Genomic DNA, 22,310 nt, shown 5'->3' on the forward strand with positions numbered 1-22,310 from the left:
AAGTTATAACTGCTGCTTCCATTTAACATTTTAAATAAACTCATCTGTAAGGGAAGGTGTAGACTTTTAAAATAAATGCAAAGAAGAAACAATCTATTTTCATATGCCTTATATGAGGAACATAGCCTTTAAGCTACAATTTTTATCCACACCATCTGCTCTTATTTAATGAGAGCATATTTGATCTGAATGATGTGGATAATTGCTTCAATCTTTCATTTCACTTGCCATTTGCAAGCACAGCTCTAAAAAGACAAAATGAAAGTAAATAAGCCCTATTTAGGAAAAAGAATGGAGGCCTTTATTTCTTCAACAACTTTCAATTATAGCAACAGTTTTGCTTCCAGTAACCAATGTTTATTTTATTTAAAAAAAAAAAACCCAAAATCCAGTTCTGATTTTCAAAAGGTAACAAATTATAATTTTTGACATTTTAAAATTTGGAATATGTGTGTAAGTCTCTTTTCAAAGTTTAAACGGTACTTATTTTTAATTGTATTTAAAGGGTAAAATAGAAGGTTGTCTTTAGTTTTGAAAATACATACGTCATCAGAAGTAAAGAATAAAAATTATTAGGACAAACTGAAACAAAGTTTAAGTTGCGCGGTGGCTCAAGCCTGTAATCCCAGCACTTTGGGAGGCCGAGGCGGGCGGATCACAAGGTCAGGAGATCGAGACCACGGTGAAACCCCGTCTCTACTAAAAATACAAAAAATTAGCCGGGCGCGGTGGCGGGCGCCTGTAGTCCCAGCTACTCAGGAGGTTGAGGCAGGAGAATGGCGTGAACCCAGGAGGCGGAGCTTGCAGTGAGCCGAGATCGCGCCACTGCACTCCAGCCTGGGCAACAGCATGAGACTCCGTCTCAACAAAAAAAAAAAAAAAAAAAAAAAAAAAAAAAAAAAAAAAAGAGATTTCTCAAAATAAGAGTGACTCCTCAGGGGAAAAGGAGGGACGCTCTATAATTACAAGCAGGGTCTTAGATCCATCAAGTATAAGATATGTTTAGCAGTGATTTAAAAAGGATTGAGATTAAGTAAGCTCCTGAAACTAATGGGTTATTCCTAATTCTCTACCTTTATAATGCATTAAAATACAGAAAGAGATCATGAAGCTTTAGAGATCTGTTATGTACTGAATGGTTGTGTTCCCCTGAAATTCATGTTAATGTCCTAACCCCCCGCTGCACTATTCTAAGGAGACAGAGGCTTTGAGAGATAATTAGGATTAGATGAGCTTCATGAGAGTGAGCCCCTATTGATGGGATTCGTGCCCTAATATGAGACACCAGAGTACTTCCTCTTTTTGTTTCTCTCAATAGCATGTGAAGACACAGCAAGAATATGATGGTCTGGAAGCCAGGAAGAGAACTTTCACCAAAATAGAACCATGCTGGCACCTTGATCTTGGACTTTCAGGCTTCAGGACTGTAAGAAAGTAAGTCTTTGTTATTTAAGCCACCTGGTCTGTGGTATTTTGTTATGGCAGCTAGAGTTGACCAATGTAAGCCATAAATAGGTTTTGTCACCTCCATTTTTGTTTTGAATATTGGGAAAGAGACAAAGATATCATCATAGATTTCAGGGTCTTCAAGACTGGAGAATATTGAAAGAAATAAAAAGTTATTATAAATTAATTTTGTAGAATTGGATGGAGGTATGGATCATTATACATAAATATACAGGAAATAATTTCATTGTTTCTAGAAATTGTAATATAGAATTTATTTCACAATATTTAATTACAAACATCATGAAGTTTATTATATATTTCCTAGAAAATGTATAAAAATCTAAACTATAACTTCAGTTGTGTTTATTATATAAATAAATATTGTTGCTTCAACTTTAAACCTTTAACTCATCAGATATGTATTAGGATTTTCAGAACTTGACCTTAAGTTTCCACATGTTCTATTTACTTCTTTTAGCAAAAAGCTAACGATTAGACACTGATTTTGTAGAAGTATTTTAACATTTCTATATAAGGCAAACTAAAGTTATTCAAATAAGCAATAACATAGTTTGTAGCTGTACTTTTACATTTTGTGAAAATGCTTAAAACTCACAGGTTACAGAATTTTGAAAAACAATTCAACTCATTCAATTTATCAAAGAAAAAGCCCAATGAGCAGTAAATAGCTCATATTAACATGAAAAAAAAAAATGCCAGTACCATGGGTAACACAGAAATATTCAGAAACATTAGTAATAAAGCACAACAAATCATAATTACCGATAATGACATTATTTTCACTGCAGTGTTGGAGAAGACTTTTGAAGAGATAATAACAATATTATTGTCTGAATCATTATGAATAAATTACCGAATAAATCACATACCCTCAGGAATACTGTAATGTACTGAATGTGTTTTCCCAAAATTTACATGTTGAAATATATGATAAATTATTTTTTACTATAGTCATCCTGTTGTGCTAGCAAATAGATATTATTTATGCTATCTAACTCTATCTATTATTATAAAATATCTAAAAGAGTAGAATCGAAATGTTTCTAAAACAAAAAAATGATAAGTGCTTGGGGTGATGGATACTCCAGTTACCTAGATATGATTATTACACATTGTATGGCCGTATGGAAGCATTATATGTACCCCATAAATATATATACCTACTATGTAATTATCAAAATTAAAAATCTAAAAATTTAAAAATATCTAATGTGGTGGTATTAGGATGTGAACCCTTTATGAGGTAATTAGATCAGTAGGATAGAGCCCCCATGAATGGAATTAGTACCTTTATATAGGGGAATGCAGAGAACTTTCTCACCTTCTTTTTAAAATGTGAGAACACAATGAGAAGACTGCCATCTATGAACCAAAAAGTGAACCCTCATCAGATCCAGAATCTGCCAGTGTCTTGATCTTGGAGTTTTCAGCCCCCAGAACTGTAAGAAATAAATGTGTGTTGTTGAACCATCCAATCTACATTATTCTGTTATATTAGTCTGAACAGAGTAAGAAGAATACTAAAAGTATGTAAAGAAAAACAAAAAACACTATGCAGTCATTTGATAAAATCTTTTCTAATTTGGAAGACTTTCCAAAGATTCACTCAGACGTCTTGAGGCAAGGCTTTAAATGATTTTCCCCTTATTTATGAAATTACTAACAAAATAGCCTCCTAAAAAACTAAAGAATGGCCGGGCGCGGTGGCTCACGCCTGTAATCCCAGCACTTTGGGAGGCCAAGGCGGGCGGATCACAAGGTCAGGAGATCAAGACCACGGTGAAACCCCGTCTCTACTAAAAATACAAAAAATTAGCCGGGCGCGGTGGCGGGCGCCTGTAGTCCCAGCTACTCAGGAGGCTGAGGCAGGAGAATGGCGTGAACCCGGGAGGCGGAGCTTGCAGTGAGCCGAGATCGCGCCACTGCACTCCAGCCTGGGCGACAGAGCGAGACTCCGTCTCAAAAAAAAAAAAAAAAAAAAAAAAAACTAAAGAGAAGGTTTTCATAATGCATCAAATATATTTTATTATGAATAGATATTATAACAAAAGATAACTTTTAATAGGATGACTGTTTTTGTTGAGATTAGGCATTGTAACAGAGTATTGTATGCCGAAAAACATTTGACCTTTTATTTGTGGAAATGGCCTCTATATTTCTGGAAGTACAGCTATAAAATATTAAAAGTAAATTGAGCTAAAGGTATTACTTTCCAGTACTTATGCTGCCGAAGCATTTAGTAGCATATTAAATCATACTATGAATAATTTATGCATGGCAATTGTCATGATGTGATGTGTCCTTTGTGATTACAGCCAGCTTTTTTCATTAGGTTTTCAGGTATAATTTCAGTAAATAAACCCAAGTTTGAAGCTCAGGGCACCCAGTTCATATCGAAACCTTAAGCCCATAAAATCAGCCACACTGTTTATGTTGAGTCAAGTGCTACTGGCCTTCGTCAGCATTTTACAACTGCAGTTCCTCATTCTAAGTGGCCTGGTTTGTTTGAGACACTGTATACATTCAGTGTATTTAAGTTCTCCTTTTATTGCATATTTCTGTGTCATTTAATCTGAAAAAGATACAGATCTAAGTAACTTCATAAAAGTCAAAGATTTTGTTTCAAGATGATTGTCAGAAATAAAAGATAAAGTCATGACTCATACAGATATAAAAATGAATAAGCATTAAAGATTTTATTTAACTCATTCAGTGAGGGAAGAAGTTCAATATTGTAAGCGGGCACAGAGTGAATGAAGAGATTGGGCATATTTATACAGAGTTGTAAAGTAGCTCAGGAAAATAAACAGAGTTAGTATCAGATAACCCAGCAGGGTGTGCTGGATGTAGAAAAGGTATAGTTGAAAATCAGCTCAAAGGCAGTCAAATACTAGAATCAGATGATTTGGAGAGAATGTCCTCTGGAAAATGCATAGGTCCCACAGAAACATGTATTTTTCGTACATTCTTTTGTCACTAACACCAAAATAATGTTTGTGATTTTTATCTACCTAACTGGGGTGCTTTGGTTGTTCAAATTAAGGAGCCCCTCATTGCTCATGTTCCGAATGTTGCAGTGGTTGATTAGAACAGGTTTAAATCTGCTGGGCAAGGGGGCTCATGCCTGTAGTCCCAGAGTTTCGGGAGGCCAAGGCAGAAGGAGCTCTTGTGGCCAGGAGTTCAAGACCAGCTTAGCTAATACAGGAAGATCTCATCTTTACAAATAATAATAATAGAAATAATAGAAAACAGATGTAAACCAGTTCAAATTAGGCCAGACTAAATGTCACAATAAAACTCTAACTTACAAATTCTATAGTAACCAGTCCAGGAAGCCAAACTGCAACCTCTGAAGCAATCAACCAAGAGTCAGAATTAATCTTTATTGCCATGTAGTGCCACCCTTTTTTTTTTTTTTTGAGATGGAGTTTTGCTCTTGTTGCCCAGGATGGAGTGCAATGGCGCCATCTCGGCTCACCGCAACCTACAAAGGATTCTCCTGTGTCAGCCTCCCAAGTAGCTTGGATTACAGGCATGTGCCACCAAGCCTGGATAATTTTTTTGTATTTAGTACAGACAGGGTTTCACCATGTTAGTCAGGCTGGTCATGAACTCCTGAGCTCAGGTGATCCACCCACCCTGGCCTCCCAAAGTGCTGGGATTACAGGCATAAGCCACTGTGCCCAGCCTGTATTTCTACCTTCTATACTTTCTGGTCTTACTCCCAATTCATAACCAAATGAAGTATCCCAAATATGCTCCTCAAGCCAATTGCATAGGATGGTCTACTTCTAGTTAGCCTGCCTCTGGCTTCCACATTCCAACAGCCTACAATATGAGCATACCTGGAGCCTTACCTTCTCTCACTCTGAAGCTTTCTGACTTCCCTGCCTCCTCTGAGGAGTGGCCAAATGCAAATGATGGTGGCTGACTCCCTGGCTACAGCAAGCTTTGAATAAACAGCCTCTGTTCTCATGTGGATAGGCTTTGCTTATTTCCACACCTCCCAACTATGAATAATAGTCAATAATAGTAACTTAGAAGGAGAAGAAAACTGAAACAGTTTAACATTTTTTCAAACACTCACCTTTGAGGCAGATTGCTTACAATCTGTGTATTGTAATACACATAGGCTGTCATTCAAGATTCATGTAGATGTGTACAGAATATATCTATGTATATTCTGATCATTAAGAAATTTTCAAACGAAACAAGTATTACCTAAATATTGCTTCTTTGCAAAGAGAGGATAGTTTTTATCAATCTTATTGTATTAGTTCATCCTCACACTGCTATAAAGATACTATCTGAGACTGGACAATTTATAAACAAAATAGGTTTCATTGACTCACAGTTCCACATGACTAGAGAGGCCTCAGGAAACTTACAATCATGGCAGAAGGTGAAGGGGAAGCACAGAAAGTCTGACATGATGGCAGGTGAGAGAGAGCACACAGGGGAAACTGCCACTTTTAAAACCATCGGATCTCACAAGAACTCCCTCACTGCCATGAGAACAGCATGGGGGAAACCTCTCCCATGATCACATCACCTCCTACCAGTTCCCTGCCTTGACACCTGGGGATTATAATTCAAGGTGAGATTTGGGAAGGGACACAGCCAAACCACGTCATTGATCACTGTACAATACTTCAATAGAATATTATAGTTCGCTAATATTTATGCTTTTATTTTTACTAATACCATACACATTTGTATATAAAAGTAAAATACTTTCATTAATACTGTATATACTTAATTTCATTCTAAATATTATTTTTGTTGTGCTTGTGGTCATTTATGTTTTATCATTCTATATTTTGTTTATCTTACCTTGTTATTTTCTTATTCATTTATTTCAAAGGTCTGTTAAAAGTAATATATTTTTCAAAGAACCAAATTTTTGGTTTTATTCATTTCTAATTTTGTCTATGTATTACAGTGTCGTGGCAACCTAATTCCACCTATTTTTACAATTAGAAATGTTTTTTAAACACTAATGTTAATGTAATAATCTCACAGTCATTATCTAACATTGAGTACAATTTCATGAGGTAAAGATCATGTTGATTAGTGATATCACATGTATCTTTGGAGACCTGGGCGCAGAGATATTCTGCTGAGTGCTGCCCTTCCAGTCTGGTCTTATTTTCATAAGTCCTTCTTCACTTAGACTGCCACATTGAGTGATAACCAGAGGTTAGACTCTGGTAAGAAGCCAGGCCTTTGTCTTGAATGCCTTAGTTATGATTCACACGACCGAAGTATACACAATTCTGGGCATATACATAAACACACATATATATATAGTGCTGAGCATAAAAAGAATACGTAGTTATCCCTTTTTTCTGTTAAATGTAATCTAGCTGATGAGATCAAAGACTACCTAATCACTTATATTAAAATTCAAATATGTTAAACAACTTTAAAGAGGAAAAATAAAATGCTGTGGAGGCCAAAAGAAAGGAGAAACCTTAACAGGTTGCAAAAATCATCAAAGCTCTTATGGAAAAAGCGATGTTGAGTTTGAACTTGATGGATGAATAAAATGTCAACAGGTGAGAAGAGTAGTGAGAGATGACAAGGCAGAAGTATAAACTGTGAGCAAAAAGTCTAGATGTTGGAAGAAGTGGAGATATTTGGAAAACAAATAAGTATGTCTGGACTGAAAGTCAGCATGGAGGAATAATATACATTAGAGCTGGAAAATATTTTAGAGTGATATTATTGGGACACTTGAAAGATAGTGTGAGTTTTAAAATTTTTATTAGCAATTATAATTCTTTCCATGTGTGTCATTGAGAAATTGGTATAACTGCAAATTAGAAAATAGTTCATTGGGTAACGTACATTGCAGGACCTCAATCAGGATAGTGGCAGTAACAAGAGAAGACTGAGTGACAGTAGGAATTTTGGAGGTAGAAGCCATGGGAGTTTAAAAAGAACTGGGTATGAGAAATAAGAAAGAAAATGAAACCAACACTGAACAAAGAAAATGTGGTACATATACACCATGGAATATTATGCAGTCATAAAAAGGAATGAGATTGTGTCCTTTGCAGGGACATGGACAGAGCTGGAATCCGTTATCCTTAGCAATTTAACACAGGAACAGAAAACCAAACACTGCATGTTGTCACTTATAAGTGGGAACTGAAGGATGAGAATACATGGACACATAGAGGGCAGAAACACACTCTGGGGCATTTTGTGGGGGGAGGGGGAGGGAGAGCATCAGAATAGCTAATGGATGCTGCTTTTAATACCTAGGTGATGGGTTGATCTGTGTAGCAAACCACTATGGCACACTTTTACCTGTGTAACAAACCTACGCATCCTGCACATGTACCTCAGAACTTAAAAGTTGAAAAGAAAAAAGACAGAAGGCAAGAAGATATGTTGATATGAAGAAATAGAAGTCCAGTTTTGTAAATGTTGCATATTAATTAGATGACACCAGGGAGTCGATCGTCCACATTCTCTGAATAACAAATGGAGGAGAATGAAAAACAAATATATATGTATGTGTGTGTGTGTGTGTGTGTGTGTGTGTATATATATATATATATATTTCTGAATGTTTATTAGAATAGGAATATTAATTGATCCAGTGAAAGCAGATGTGATTTTCGCAACCCTAAAGGGAAAGTTAAACATACTTAGGGCCCTTTCCCACTTAGAGATACCTTGAATTTTGAACTTTATTTTCCCCAGTTATGTTATCTTTTTTTTTATTCAGAGTAAACTGATTATCAAGACAAGTGTCTCTTTCGCTGATAAATGCGGCAAGACTGCCAAATACTCATCAAAAATATTTTCTCCTTTCTTAGCACAAAGTTCTGCTTTTACTTGTAAAGTTAGGAAGGCCAGCTTTTAAATAATAATTGTTCTCTCACTTTCTCTTATCATATATCACATTTTGGCCCATAAAGTGAAGGCAGAAGTCAGAAAGAAATGCACACGGGCTCAGTCATCCCCTACTTTTGCTCATGCCCTTCTTCCTGCCTGAAACACTGATGTGATGGCTGGAGTTTTTGCAGCCATCTAAACAGCATAGAAATGAGACTTACATTAAAATTAAGAAAAAGCATGATGTTAAAGAGTTAGCATTCTCTTTGATGGCATCCTGGCCCTCTAATCTGGAACTCTGTACTCTGAATTTCTTGTACTTGAGAAAACATTACATTTATAATTCATGTAAGGCAGCTTTTTGTTGCTACCTGAATACAATTCCTAACTGATTAAATTAATTCAACGTTTTCCTGTGCCAATCTGCCATAATATGATTACGAGGATCTATTTGTCATCACCATGAGCAGTGTATCAATTTTAAGGAAAAGCAATATAAATATACCATGCTAAGCTACATAATCAATGTGGCCTAGTAATATGCATTAAACTAAAAAAAAAGACAAAAAAATAAGACATGCTTTTTGGATGACAGTGTCATTTATCACCTTGAAATGACTACAGTTTCTTATTGCAATCACCTTGGTTAATGAGTAGGAACAAACATATATACATCTAAATAAACATTCCACCAATCAGATACCCGCTGAGAAAGCATAACATCTTGATGTTTTTTCATTTTCTATTCCTAGCATGCTAGCCTCGTGCGGTATGAAATATATGCAGATACAGTCGAGGAAGGTAGAAAGCAATTTGATCAACTACTGGCTTGTTTCTTTTGAGATAAGCAGCGTGTGGAAAACAGTGACAAGGAAACTGGAGGCGCGCGCGCACACACACACACAAAGGAAAACATAGAAAGCAGAAACCTGATACCTTATCTTGAATAATTTATCCTTTTTGTTATTTATATTTCCTGCACAGTAATTGGTAATGTTAAAAAAGGAAAATTTTGAATTTATGCTATTAAAGCAAAAACCAAAAAATGCAAATGCAAGTTTAAATATTAACGACAGTCTGAAATTCCCAAAGAAGTAACTCATCTTTTTTCTTATTTGATCACTGATGATAAATAAATATTGTTCATATTTACTAAATCTTTTCTTTATTCATATATTTAATATATGTTCTATTTTTTTGTGTATTATAGAATGAACAGAAGGAATAGAGAAAAATTCAAAACGTCTCACTTGTATTCCAAACATATTTGTTCTACCTATTCAACGAAACAAATCAGAAAGCTACTCTCTTTTTAATGTGTTATACTTCACCAGGGGAAAACAGAATATACCCACAAAAAATACTTGGTAAAATAAGAGACACTAGCAGAAAATTTGTATGGCTTACTTTTGAGATATTCTTCTTTTTAGTTTCATTCAGAGCTCTTTTTTTTTTTTTTTTTTTTACAGAAGTTCACACTTCACAACAGGTCTTAGGCGTGGTCCCTCATCCTCAGCTCTAGTTATCAAACCTGATCAGTTTAAAACAATAATTAGGATTCATAATCATTTTCAGTGATCGAGTTAGTCATAGACTTTAAAGAAGTTTTAACCAATAAGATCATTACAGATATCTGCTAGAAAGTTGTATGGAAGTTTACTCCAAAGGGAAGGAGGGAGAGGGGGAGGGAGGAAGGGTGGAAGAAGGGGGAGAGAGGGAGGGAAGAAGGGAAGAAGGGAGAGGAAGAAGGGAGAGCCAACGAAACAGTGAGAGAGAGATTTCTGCTGTTTATTGCAAATTATAGATCTGGGACTACTGTAGCATCATAATCATCTGAGCTGAAAAATTCAGATCCCTGGATTCCTCTCCTGAGCTATTGATTCAGAATCTCTGGGGACTAGTGATCTGAAATCTTAAAATGTAATGTGCAATTTAGTTGCATCTTAGCTGTACAGCTAATAGACATACAATACACTTTTTGATATGCAAAAAGTCTTCTCTCCTTTGCATTAACAGGATACATGATCTCAATTCATTTAATATTATCAAAATGGCTAAGATACATAATCCCAATTCATTTAATATTACCAAAATGGCGAATTCGCCAACATTCAAAATCTTGCTTGTGACTCAAATCTAGATATTTTTACAATAATTATCTCTCTTCAACCACACACAACTTGTCTCACACACCTAAAATCCTGAAAATAATTAGCATCAGCAAATGCCAATTTCTAAGAATTCAAATAAGTTACTTCTGGTCATTGTAGTCAATTCTAGAATATTCCCCATTAAAAGTTTGGATTTGTTATTAACTTTATTTCAACAAATAAATGTTATTTAAGAACTTGTGATGGGAATGAGATTGTCAGTAATCAGTGCAAGTTCTATAGTTTGTAGAATAATCATTCTGCTAGCATAAGGAAATCAACTCAATTCTAATAATGTTAATTTAGTGTAGATTTGGATGATCACAATTGTTTCACCAAGTCTGTTGTCTTAATGACCAACAGAGCAGATGCTCCTCCTTCTCTTAAGCAATACTCATGGAGATAATTATTAGATTCAACACAGACAAAAGGAATGTGCTCTCAGCTGGGACTTGTTCCCAATAACTGGGCTGCAGCATCTGCCTGCTGATCAGTAGAACAAACAAGTGTGAGTTACAGAAAATAACCCACAGCTTTTAATATACCTGGTACAGTTTATTTGCATTCCGTGCTGATACAACGGCGAAGTGGGTTTGGAAATATACTACTGATAACATACTGTCATTTGTACCAGCAATGAAGCTGGTGATTAAACTAGCTTCATTTCTGAATATAGTTACTGAAAGATAATTACAGAAGATGCAAGCATCTAGAAATTAAAAATGTCAGCCACGCCCTCTGTTGAGATATTCTGCAGCAATATGACTTTTTCTTATGAAGCAAGTTGCTTTATTTCATCCTATGATGTCTTTGTTTAAATCAGTTCTAAAAAGCAGATTATATGCAAATGAACCAGAATGATTGGGAATACCTCACAATCTTAATGTTAAATATGCAGACCTAAGAATGTGTCCATGTTTCAGTGTATTGTGGTTCAGGATTATATTTGCATATTCATAATTTACATCTTTAATTTTTTAAAAAATACAAATGTAGGAGCACTTCTCTGCAGGTTCAATATCTTAGGCATTCTGATTTGAGGAAGTCCTTTTTTTCCCTGACAAAGTAAGATAACATTACTTTTCGCTGACATGACTAAAGTAACAGATTATGTTCAAGCACGATTTAGGTAAAATTACCAGAACACCATGTATTTAAAATTTTCCATCAGGATTTTTAACATATTATACATACTTAGCAACTTATGAAAAATAAGTGTCTTAATAGCTATTCATTCATAAACAAATGTATTTGTTCAAATTATTTCAATTTACATTAACAATTTAGTTTAAGTTTTGGGAAAGATAACATTCATGATGTCAAACAAATATCTCTAGTTTCTAATGGTTCTGCAAGAGAAATTCTCTAATAATTGGTGTTTATAAAGAAAATGATTTTAACTGGAAATATCCAAAAAACTTTTTATTTAATAAACGGGCTTATGTGCTTTGTGCTTTGTAATGTGTATGTGTTTTGCTTCCTTAATTGAAAATGTTACACGTTTCTTAAGTGAAACTACTATGATCGGTTATACACCTGAAAAATATATACACCGTGATATACCACCGCATAGTTGCATTTAACATAAGCAACTACCTGAAAATCAGAGAAAGTCTTGCTAATTAAATTATCTTTTGATGGTCCCAAACTGGTCCTTAACTTTGTTTCCAGTTTCTAGACTATTGACATTTAAATATTCTTTCTGTAACTCCAATTACAAAACTCCTTTTCTATTTAAAATGTTTTGAGTTAAACCATCTTTAGTTTTTAGCCAACTTTAAGATATCTGATGTTAAAATTAAAATTAAATCGCTCTCTTAGCACATCAATACATTTGACATTATAAGATATGGGCACTTGCTACATAGCTAAACTTCTCAGATCAATTATAATCAAAATGGACTATGAAGCTGGACATAGTGTCCCCAATTATAATCAAAATGGACTATGAAGCTGGACCTAGTGTCCCATGCCCATAATCCCAGCACTTTGGGAGTCTGAGGCAGGAGGATCACTTGAGAGGACCACCCGAGTCTGAGACAAACCTGGGCAACAAGGCAAGACCCCAACTCTTCAAAAAATAAAATTAAAAGAAGTAGCCAGGTGTGATAGTATGTATCTATACTCCCCACTACTTGGGAGGCTGGAGTGGGAGGATTGGTTGAGGTCAGTAGGTCAAGGCTGCAGTGAACCATGATCACACCATTGCACTTCCGCCTGGATGACAGAGCAAGAACTTGTCAAAAAAAAAAAAAAAAAAAGAAGAAAGAAAAAAAAAAGAAAAAAGAGAGACAGAGAAATGGACTGTGATGACCAGAAGTAGGAACATTATTGGACATAAGAGCATTATGCTATTAAAAAAATAAGTGACCATTGCAAACACATGAAAGTCCTATTCACTGAACAGCTAATTTAATTACAAGAAATTCAGAGTAAAATGTATCAAAGTCTTTGTCTATGGCAAACATTAGTACAACTTTTGTGCCTGTTTTCTTTCATATTACCTGCTCTCTCTTCCTCATCTTCACCCTACTCCACTAAACTCACTCTTTCTAGCCACAGTTTACTAATTCTTTACTGATCAGTTAACCTTACCTACTCCCTAAATCCACTCTCATGTTCTAGCCAATTCCATCTTTTTGAGATTCTAGAATGCCTATGGTTGTTTCATTCACTCTGGCAGCTAGTCACGTTTGCTCTTATTATTATCCTCTCAAAAAATAGCTGAGCATCTGTTATGGGTCAGAGATGATGGAATATAAATATATCGAGACAGGTTTCATGGATCTGTGCTTTCTGTCTAGTTTATTTTCAGTAACTGACATTTGACATAAGGTTATACATCAAATAAAAGTCAACATCCATTCCTAATGGTACTGAGAAAAATAGTTAAGATTTACTAAATTCTTAGTATCTGCTTAACACTACCCTAAGGATTTTACATGTGTTTTCTTCTCCTAATTGAACTCAATTTAAGAAGGTGTTAGCATTAAACAACTTTTCTTTTTCCTCACTGCCCCTTTAAACTAAGTCTGAAGATTCATTACTTCTACAAAGCCATTAGATGAACATTTGGGCTGGTGTAAAAACATTCTCAATCACTCTCGACAAATAAACATTCCTCCAGGTATTTTAAGTCCCAAACAATCCATGTCAGTCATTAAAATATTCATTCTAATGTAAAATAAAATTAAAATTCTTACATAATTTAGAACTTCTTATCTCCTCCAGCTAGATACTACTTCACACTTAGTGATTGGGGATGAAAGAGGAAATATGGCCAATTTCTTTGTTGTTGTTGTTGTTTTGTTTTTTTTTGAGACAGAGTCTTGCTCTGTTGCCCAGGCTGGAGTGCAGGGGCGCAATCTCGGCTCACTGCAACTTCCACCTCCTGGGTTCAAGCGATTCTCCTGCCTCAGCCACTTGAGTAGCTGGGATTATAGGCGCCCACCACCACGCCCAGCTAATTTTTGTATTTTTAGTAGAGATGGGGTTTCACCATGTTGGTCAGGCTGGTCTCGAACTCCTGACCTCGTGATTCCCCTGCCTCAGCCTCCCAAAGTGCTGGGATTACAGGTGTGAGCCACTGTGCCAGGCCACAATATGGCTAATTTCTGAACTCTATCCTAGTTATACTTCTTCTGTATCCAAACATTTATGAGTTTCCCTACCCTTTCAGGATTTGAGCTAAGGAACAGGTAATTACCGGCAAGGAGAATTTGTTTTTGGCAAGTGTTATTGTCATCTGGTATCAGGACAAGGTGTGTGATTGTGAAACAGGCCTCGTTGTCTGGGGTACCTACTACCCAAAGCTCTTGGTCTTATGACCAAGGAAATCAAGGAATGGGGACACACCAAGGGTGAGACTGGAGTAGAGGTTTAATAAGCGGAAGGAAGAGAGAAAGCTCTCTGAGATAGAGAGGGGTCCTGTAGAAGGGCAGCCATTCTACAGTGAAATACAAGAATTTTTACAAATGAGCTAGTGGGGAGGGGATTCTTTATCTACATAAGGCAAGAAAACCAGGTTAGGACTGGGTGTGTTAATTGCATAAGATGCAAATTCCTGACAGCCCCCACCCAGTCCTTCCAATGCACATGGGGGATCTTAGCCTAAGTTACTCCATGTTGCTTAATTTCCCTTAGTGCACATATGTTAGGGGGCAGGGGGCAGAATCTTCCCTTGTGGATGTGCCTGGCCCAGTGTAACTCTCCTTATCTGTGCAGCTTCAGGCATGTTCCAAGCAAGCCCTCCTGTGCAATCGTCCTTATCTGAGTATATCCAAAAAAAGATAAGAATGTGCTCACTGGGGTCTCTGTATGTATATAAAACTTGCTGATTACCCAGAAGGCCCTCTTTGGTGCTGGGTCTTGCTTCCCTTATCTATGCTTGCAGCTTGATCTTTTATGCTGCTCCTTTTCTTTTGTTAAGAGTTCTGCCAAGGTCCTTCCCCTAACTGCCTAGCTGATTTCTTTCTTTCTCCTCTCTCAAAGGGAGTTGATTCTTTTCTTCCATAGGCACTTTCTAGGGTTTTGTTTTTGTTTTTTATTTTTGTTTAGATTTCCCTTCCACTCACAACCTCTGATTTCCATTTCCTGGAGTCTCTTCCACGGCTGCTGCTCACCACTTTCTCCTCAGCAACTGCACTGCTTGTGCTAACCAGAGGTTTACCGTTTCTAATAGAGTCAGCTGCACAGCACACTAAAAACTACCCCCTCACCCAACCAAAGACACCCCTTCTAGTTCAGACTCTTGAACTTCTTCCAATTTTGATGTGGATGATGGGCTAAAGGTCTCCAAATCAGTTTTAAGCATCTCTCAACAATCTAACCCAAGTGCATTAATAAGATCAACAAATATTTACTGAGTGCTCAGGCACTGTTCTGGTCAGTGAGAAAACTTTAGTAAACAATCGGACAACAACCCCTGTCTTCATGGAACATAGATTTTTAATGGGAGACACAGAAAATAAATGAGTTTGAAAAAAGAAAAATATATACTATGTGCGATGGTTAAATTTTATGTGTCACTATGACTAGGCTATGGTGCCCAGTTATTAGCTCAAATATGAGTTAAGATTTTTTTCTGTGAAGGTATTTTATAGATGTGATTAACATCTACAATCAGTGGAATTTAAGAAAATTACATAGGTCTCATCCAATCAGTTGATTACAAAGTAATCAACTGAAATCATGATTGAATATACAGCCTGCTGGACTGCCCTTTAAATTTCAGACTCAAGATTACAACATCAATTCCTGTCTGAGTTTTCAGCCTGCCAGTCTGCTCTGTGGATTTCAAACTTGCCATCTCTCACAACCACGTGAGAAAATTTCTTAAAATAAATCTCTTAATAGATACCAAACCAAAACATATATCTCTTTCTCTATCATCTGTCTACTGTCTATGTATCTATCTATCTATCTATCTATCTATCTATCTATCTATCTATCTATCATCTGTCTATTTCTTTATCTTATTGGTTATGTTTCTCTGAGAAACACTGATATTCTTTGGTGGATAATGATAAGTGCATAGTAGAAAAATAAAAACTGAAAGGAGCTTGCAGTCTATGGATATGTGTGTGGGGGGGCAGTGAATAATTGTTAGGTATTGTGTTTCAGAAAGGCCTCACCGGGAAGGGGACTTTGGAGGAAAGATAAGGAAAGGGGAGCCGTCTTGGGACTATGTACGGAGAACAGCCTTTCAGACAAAGTAAACAGCATTTGCAAATGGCTCTCAGCTAAGATCCTGCCTAGCTTGTTTAAGAAGCAGTGAAACCTATGGCAGTGAGCGAAGTGAGATAGAGAAAAGTAGGAAATGAAGTCAGACAAGTTACAGAGGCCAGATCAAAACGTGGAGAACGTGGTCAAAACTCTGACTATTAACTTAAAGAGATAGGACACTGACTGCAGGAAAATTTCCAGGAGAGGACTGGAGTGACTTTGATTGTTCCCTTGAGAGTAGACAAAGGAGGGTAAAGGAAGGAGTAGGGAGAACAGTTGGGAGGCTAATGTGTTAACCTAGGTGAGGGATGCCAGTGGCTTAGAACAGACTGGTGGCTATGAAGTGGTAAGAAGTGATCTGATTCTGGGAATATATTGAAAGTGGAGTCAGGACAATAGACTTGTGACAAGAGCTGTATTAGAACAAAAACAGAAGTCCAGGATGACAGCCACCATTTTGGCCTGAGCAATTCGAACAAAAGAATAGCCGTTAGTTGAGATGAAAGAGATGCAGAAGCGGGTGGGGAATGGGGAACTGATGGTTCTACTTTGCTTCAAAAAACAGCAATTACAAATGTTTTAACATTTTATTCTGTTATAGGAATGTTAACTTATTTGATCATTATAAAAGCCATGAGGCTAATAATATTATCCCAATTTCACAGAATAGAACAGAGAGATTATAACATTTTATATGTATATGGTATTCTTCTCAAATTACAAACAGAATTATTGAGTATATTTGATTAACAACCAATCTTTGTGCGCGGGTTGGCTTGGCTCATGACGCTCAGTAGGCAAGGCAATGTCTAGAAGAAAGATCTAGAAACTTCCTCTTTGTACTCAGAGGGGTTGTTGTTGTTTGTCTCAACCAGAGGACTGCCTTTCATTTTAGGTTTTAATGTTCACATACACCTAAGTACTAAAGGAAACATTTCTCCAAATTTTATCCATGGATTGTTTAGCCCTATCTAGATTTTCTGATTATTTATACATATTTCCAGACAAATATCCAATAGCAGCACCTCTGCATTTCCACTGCTTTTAATGTTTCACTTACTCTTACTTTTTACTGTGGTAAGAAATGGCACCAAAACTTAGAAAATGACAACAAACACAGATTACTTGCATGTGTTACTTGAGGGCTATGTGTAAGTTGAGCTAAGTGGGTTGTGTCTGATAGGCTAAGTTCAATTAAGCTCTATAACTTCTTATTCTTGAATCCAAAGTCAGAGGTAAATAGGGGAAATATAACTACACCCCAGGCCCCTGCAAGATTGAAAGATACATTGATAATACCCAATGCATGTGGGATGGGAGTTAAATCCAAGTTCCATTTAATCTCAAATGATAGGGTGACTTGCGTTCATATCTGGGTTAAATATTCCCTAATAAAAAACAAACAACAAACAAAACTGTTCTGAATCCTAATAATAGTATAGGATATGAGCAGTACAGCTGTGGAGGAAAATCTGGAAGTTGGGAAATTTCTAATGTAAGATTAATATTGTAAATCAAGAATTGTCTTCACTTTCTCTCATCCTCTATTTCTTCTCTATTCTGATTTATACTAGTTTAATAAACCACTTTGGGGCTATATTACATTTCATGTACTATTTACCAAATTTATATTGTTCCTGCAGTTTTTCTTTTGCCACAGACTGTGAAGCCATGGAAGACCTAGAGTTACTGAAACTATATATATGTACTTTGGGAGTGTGAATTCAGTAACGTGTGTATGAGTTAGTTGAGCCAAATAACTTGCACCTAGGACTTCTGATAATCAATTCAAGTATCTTTCTACTGTTACTTTCTTTTACCAAATACTTAGTTACTGTTGATGAATTGGGAAATAACATTTTTGGATATTCACTTAAATTAATCTAAAATAGAAAGTTAACAAAAAGCCCTTAAGTTGTTAAAATACACTTTCTACTTAACCTTGAAGAACATGTTGAATACAACACCCAGAGTGTCACTATCAAAGTGTCACTACTCAATATCCTCTCTTTCACCCTCAGCAAATATTTCCTTGTGATGCACCCAGAAACCAAAAATTAACCTCCAGATTCGTATAATCCAGGTTCTCTTCTTTTTAAGCATATCAGGCCATATCAGGGATATAAATTATCTTCTGATACTTCAGCTAATGATCTGATCAAAATATCATGATTTCTTATAACTGTACTACATTATAATGATTTCGTAAACTGGAGCTTGTTTTGCTAGGAAAAGCCAAGAAAAGAGCAAGCAGCAATTAAATATGAGCTCCTTTCCACACAGACCAAGGACTTAGGGTGGTGGAAAATAAGAGCAACTGTTGAAAAAATTACTTGCCTTTTTGTTTATAATCTTTTCTCCAAAACACTTCAGTATATGCTTAAGGTAGGCTAAGGGTCTAATTATCCATTAAACTTTCTGGAACTCAACTTGTGATTTTTAAATAAAACATATTTTTTAGAGTTTCTTTGTAATTATTAAATAATTACATTTCTGGGGCTTGACGTTTCTCCAAGTCGTGAGGGTACCAAGATCATTAACTGTTCATGTGAAAATACTACCTAACCTCTCTTTGTGTATTAATAAGTTTTATTTTATTTTATCGCTTAAATATCGATTCAGAATAAATGTTATTCTGAACTAAGTACTTATACCTGATTCGCAGAGGCCTTTATAACCTAAATTCTTTGAGAAATTGTATTGCCTGCCAGCTCTATACTCTGTCACAATATTCCATGTGTCATTCTGGCACATTAGAGCTTTTACCACAATACAGAAGCTTTGCTTTCAGCTTTCGTAACATTTAAAATTTGCACATTTATTATACTTAGTTTACACATAACCCACCCAGCAATTATTTCTTTAGGATTTACTATGGGGGAAAAATAAATAAATGAATATCCTATGCCACATGACCCTACCTACATTCAGCATATTTCCTCAGGTGTATTTAAATAAATATGTAAAATGTTCATGACAGAATCAGGTTAATGTTAGCAGGAGGCATTTAATGCAACAGAAATGAATAGGCAATTACTTTTGGTTGTAGCAATAGTTTAAGACTCTTAACAGTGGTACCTTTGAACCATAAGATCTTTGCAAAAAAGGAGATGTTAATATTCTCTAAGGATGAGATACATGTATGTTTAGATAATTTTAACTTTTAACATTATCACTTGCACGTTTCTACAAATGACTTACAATAATTGAATGACCTCAATTCTACGAATTTTAGGCTGCATAAATACATGCACATGCACACGTGCGCAGACACACACACGATGCTATGTTCTAGCACATTATTTAGATCCTCAAAATATTATTGTCATTGACCTTATTATTTTGAACATATTCTACACGTTAACAAGTAAACTGGCCAGGCGCCGTGGCTCACGCCTGTAATCCCAGCACTTTGGGAGGCCGAGGTGGGCGGATCACGAGGTCAGGAGATCGAGACCATCCTGGCTAACACGGTGAAACCCCGTCTCTACTAAAAATACAACAAATTAGCCGGGCGTGGTGGCGGGCACCTGTAGTCCCAGCTACACGGGAGGCTGAGGCAGGAGAATGGCGGGAACCCGGGAGGCGGAGCTTGCAGTGAGCCGAGATCACGCCACTGCACTCCAGCCTGGGCGACAGAGCTAGAATCTGTCTCAACAACAAGAACAACAACAAAAAGAAAACAATGTAAACTCTCAAATATGTACGACTCTTACACATCACATCAATCAAAAGTATCCAAATCTGGCCGGGTCCCGCTCACGCCTGTAATCCCAGCACTTTGGGAGGCCGAGGTGGACGGATCATGAGGTCAGGAGATTGAGACCATCCTGGTTAACATGGTGTAACCCCGTTTCTACTAAAAAAATACAAAAAATTAGCCGGGCGTGGAGGCGGGCGCCTGTAGTCCCAGATACTTGGGAGGCTGAGGCAGAAGAATGGCGTGAACCCGGGAGGCGGAGCTGGCATTGAGCTGAGATCGTGCCACTGCACTCCAGCCTGGGATACAGAGCCAGACTCCATCTCACAAAAAAAAAGGTATCCAAATCCCCTTTGGGAGGTGAATACATAAGTTAACTGTGGTATATTCAGACAGTAAAATATCTTTCAGCACTAAAAACAAATGAGCTATGAAGCCATGAAAGACACAGAGGAAGCTTAAATGCATATTACTAAGTGAAATAAGATAATCTGAAATGTCCAATTATATGACATTCTGGAAAAGGCAAAACTAAGGAGACAGTAGAAAGATCGGTGGTTGCCGGGGATTAGATTGGAAAAGAAATGAATAGGCAGAGCACAGAGGACTTCTAGGGCAGTGAAAGTATCTGAGACTGTAATGGTAGATGCACGTTATTATACATTTGTCCAAACCCATATGAATACAACATCAAGAGTGAACCGTAATGTAAATTATGGACTTTTTGTGACTATTATGTGTCAATGTAAGTTTATCAATTGCAGCTAATGTGCCACATTGGTGGTGCATATGGATAATAGTGGAGGCTATGCATATGTGTGGGAGGTGGGGTTAGACGATATGTAAGAAATCTCTGTACCTTTCTCTCAATTTTACTGTAAACTAAAACACCTCTAAAAATTAACGTCTTTAAAAATTAATAATAAATATAACATGAGCAGAGAAAGGCTTAAGTTTCTTTTTCAACATCTTGGAATAAATGAAAGGTGTTTTTTATTTTGAGACGGAGTTCTGCTCTTGTTGCCCAGGCTGGAGTGCAATAGTGCCGTCTCGGCTCACTGCAACCTCCACCTCCCAGGTTCAAGCGATTCTCCTGCCTCAGCCTCCCGAGTAGCTGGGGTTACAGGCATGCGTCATCACGCCGGGCTAATTTTGTATTTTTAGTAGAGACGGGGTTTCTCCATGTTGGTCAGGCTGGTCTCGAACTCCTGACCTCAGGTGATCCACCCGCCTTGGCCTCCCGAAGTGCTGGGATTACAGGCATGAGCCACTGCGCCCCGCCAAAAGATGTTTCTTAAACATAATTTCAGAATATATGCATTATCTATGGGAACCTAATTAGCATCACACTGGCTAAGGGAGTTTAACTTCTCTAATGTGTATGGAAAATGCAAAGACTTTTCTGTAAATTATTTTCTTATGCTGGGAGGAAATTTATAATCCCAAGGTAGAGGCAAACATATACTATACATATAATATATATTTGTTACATCACATATACATTATATTGTATGAAATGTTAATATATATAATAGGCATCATATATTGATTTAATATGTAAGCATAATATATTACATATTTTATAAATATAATATAATTCTATATTTAATAATATTACCTAAATATATCTTCTGATTCAGTGTCTTCACCCTACTGCCTCCTTCTTCCAAATTTGCCTTGTGCCTTTAAATCACGACGTCTAGGGTGTCTCCAACCCAACAGCACTTGAATCTCTAATATCCTATTTTCTAGTCTAGTGCTTCACTGTTTTATGGTCCTCGATGCTGGTCCTCTTTAGATTATTTTTTATGTAACTGTACTGTGGTCAATGCCTCCATTTGCACTGATCACATCTGGCGCCACTCACTCCACTGACATTAAATTACTATGGATGTTTTAATACACAGTGCAGCTAACAGATCTGCCATTATCACTAACAGTCTTGATTCTTTTATCACAACTAGTGGTACAGCTTTTATCTAATTGTTTCTGTTGAGTTAGCTACTACTGTTGTTGGGTTTTTGTTTGTTGGTTTTTGTTTTTGATTTTGTTACCACCATTCTCGTACTTAAATTCTAACAGTAAACTTTCTGCCACTTTTAATTACCATTGTTCAGGTCAGTCAATTCAACAGATATTTCTTAAGCATCTAGACTAACCACCCAGGATTAGTACTATGTATGAGGGAAACACACAGTCCCAGCCCTCAGGACATTAATAATTCTCAGGTAGAGGCAAACAGATATCATATCTCAGTAAGCATTTTACAAATGAGTGTTCATGATTTTACAGTTGCTTCTGCTCATGCCTTCTGGCACTCAGTCACTGCTCCATATCCTAAAAATGTTGCTGTGGACAATATAGGGATTAGAAACACATTATTTATTAACTAAAATAGGTCCTTACTTGGGGTTCTT

General features: G+C 36.6%; 1 long non-coding RNA gene across 1 annotated transcript in view; it reads left to right on the top strand.

The window, feature by feature from the left end:
• The window catches only part of LOC123572394 (uncharacterized), a 100,067-nt gene that overhangs the window by 22,857 nt on the left and 54,900 nt on the right, over window positions 1-22,310 (top strand). Inside the window, exon 4 of the long non-coding RNA XR_006696934.2 lies at window positions 1,319-1,434. This is a non-coding gene — a long non-coding RNA (uncharacterized lncRNA). The remainder of the gene's footprint in view (window positions 1-1,318; window positions 1,435-22,310) is intronic.

Source organism: Macaca fascicularis, chromosome 3, assembly GCF_037993035.2.
Source record: "Macaca fascicularis isolate 582-1 chromosome 3, T2T-MFA8v1.1".
Lineage (NCBI taxonomy): Eukaryota > Metazoa > Chordata > Mammalia > Primates > Cercopithecidae > Macaca > Macaca fascicularis.